We start from the raw sequence: 3084 nt of genomic DNA, 5'->3' as shown, positions 1-3084 counted from the left end.
ATGAATAACTTGAAAGTCTAATATCTAAATATTATATTTAATTTGGGTATATTCTGTATTGGTTTTAATTTTTGAACAAACAAAATTTAAAGGCAATTAGAATTTGTCCTGGTTTGTGATCATAATGTTATCATTGTTATTTGACATTAAGAAAAACAAAGGGTATTTAATTTGCAATGTATAAATTATTATATTATTTTATTTTGTATTTAACTTGTAGTGCTCATATCAACCGGGAAACTTTGAGTGCGGGTATTATTTGATGAGACATATGCATAAAATTATATCTGCTAACATTAAGGACTCGTGGAAGGAGGTAATATACAATTAACTCAAACATGTTAAATATGTTAAATGTGTTAAATGTTAATTTCATCTTCAATGTTTGATTATGTAGATATTCAATTATCCATCTCCATTGAAGTTGGAAGTTCTACAAGAGGTTCGAGATCAGTGGGCATCATTTCTTTTAAGTACTGTAAATTCTCATGTTAGAACTAGTTAAATATTTTGTATGAACTTCAACATATTCACTTTTAAGTATTTACTCTAAATGATAATTTTAGAACTAGTTAACAATTTTGTATGAACTTCAACATATTCATTTTTAAGTATTTACTCTAAATGATAATTTTAGAACTAGTTAACAATTTTGTATGAATTTCAACATATTAACTTTTAGTTAAATATATCATTATTTATATGCTAGATCGTTAAGATTCTATTTTAAAAATATTTGCTTGAGAATTGTGGTTATTATACAGGGTACATTATGCATATAAGAAAATGAATATATCACAAAATAATTATAAAAAACACATTCTATGACGATTAAAATATTATCAATCATAGAAAATAACATATTTTATAATGGTTAAAACCATATGTGTCATAAAAAGTAATATTTTTTATGATAGGTGTAATTTTAACCGTCATAAAATGTGTTATTTTCTATGATGGTTAAAAATAAATTAGTAATAGAAAGTAAATTTTTTATGATGGCTCTTTTAAATATGACATAGAAAATAAAAACTTTTTATGTTGCTTGCATCTATAACGGGTCTAAAACCGTCATAAAAAGTATGTTTTAACCGTCATAAAATGTCAATAAACTTCATGTAAGTTTTATTTGGGACAACATATGATTAACTAAAAAATGATGCATGTTAAAAAATATCTCGTTATTATTTCTCGTTTACTGCTAGTTAAGCTAAATTAGTTATACTTATTTTTATTTTATTTTTATCAGCAAATGCGTTTATTTTTTAAAAAATAAATAAATTAGTTTTAGTTACTTTAAATTTTTAAAACCATATTATGATAATTAAAATGGATAATAGCACTAGTTAAAGCTTTTAGGCTCACTAATCAAAACTAATCTTAAAAATTTACGAAAATAAAATTTAATGTAGGTTGTTTATGCATAGTCGTTGCTGTAATTTACATAGGTTCAATATAAAATCTACACAGAAAAGCTATTTCTTAACAATAAAGTATTTACTCCCTCCCGTCTTTTTTATAAGACCTAAATTAAAAAAATATATATATTTATTTTATAAGAAATAATTAACTTAAAATATTGTATACATTTTTTTCCATTAAATTACTATTAATCATGAGTCATTCTTTTAAAAAATTTAATATATAATAAGTGAAAAAATGTACTATGTATTTTAGGAATCTAACTTTATATGGAACTAAGTATTTTTTTAGAATCTTAATTTTACAATTGGGAAAGATTCAAAAGTCATATTAATTTAGTATAAATGTAATACTATTAACTAAATAAATAATTAATTAACTTTTGTAATGCTAATGAATTAATTGGATCTTGTAGAAAATATAGGTGGGGTATATAATAATATGCCTGATGGAAAAAAAAGAATACGAATCAGAATAAAATACAAATTAAATAAGCATCACACACTTCACAAAAAAAATTAATAAGCATTACATATGGAACCAATATAAGAGAATTTCTAGACAAAGAAGAAAAGAAAACTTGCAAAATAAAATTAAAACACACTCGCAAAACAAAATTCCAACACTATATACCCTTTTCTAAAATCAATAATGTAGTGGAATTATTTAAATTTGATTTATACACTCTTTATTTGTAAGGGTAATGAAACTCTGTCTATATCGGATGAAAACAAATATATCATTTCTTATATGGACGAAATTATTGGCACCCAACATTCTATTTACACTTTTTTATTATTTAAATTTTATCTTCTATCCTCATTTAAGTTTTTCTTTAAACAAAATATAAAATTAATACGCTTAATTACACTTTTTTATTTTATTTTATGAAACATACCTTCATTTACATTTTGAACAAAAACAAAAGTTATTTAATTGTATATCCCTTCTACATAATAATATAGAATTATTCAGAATTTAACAAAAAAATGAATAATGTGACTTTTATTTTCAAAGAAATTATAATATAATTATAAGTGTCATGGATATTGTTCTTACAACAAGGACCAAGAACACTAGAATCAGGTTGACAAGATTAAGTCTTATACAAATCTTCCGAACTTTGGGTTGGACCTCGGTCTCTTCTTGGGCTGGATACTCTGGGCTTCTCCTCACATTGGGTGCTCTAGGCTTCTCCTCAAGGTAGATGCTCTCGGCTTCTCCTTCAGCTAGGTGCTCTCGGCTTCTCCTTCAGCTAGGTGCTCTCGGCTTCTCCTTCAGCTAGGTGCTCTCGGCTTCTTCTCGGGTTGGGCTCTCATGGCTTCTACTCGAGTTGGGCTCTCGGCTTCTTCTCCTCACAGGTGGGTGTGTGTACCTGCAAGGCGCTCCGATGCCAAAGTCAGATATAGTTTTATGTTCATCGGATAAATTGAATCCCCTTACCTCTTGAGTTGAACCTCTATTTATAAGGCTCTCTTATTGGGCTTAAGAGTTACTTGGGTCTTTTCTTTTTGCACCTAACATTTTGAAAACACACACCTGTATATTTGGGCCCATCTTATGGGCTTTGCTATAATCACTAATTTAATTTTACTTATTTACTTTTTATATTTAACCTTTCTGTTGAGACTTTCGGTACAACCTTTCGGTCGAGACTTTTCG

This window comes from Phaseolus vulgaris, chromosome 7 (assembly GCF_051622355.1).
Source record: "Phaseolus vulgaris cultivar YP4 chromosome 7, ASM5162235v1, whole genome shotgun sequence".
NCBI classification, from domain to species: Eukaryota; Viridiplantae; Streptophyta; class Magnoliopsida; order Fabales; family Fabaceae; genus Phaseolus; species Phaseolus vulgaris.
The sequence above is the reverse complement of the archived record's forward strand: the minus strand, read 5'-3'. Positions refer to the sequence as shown.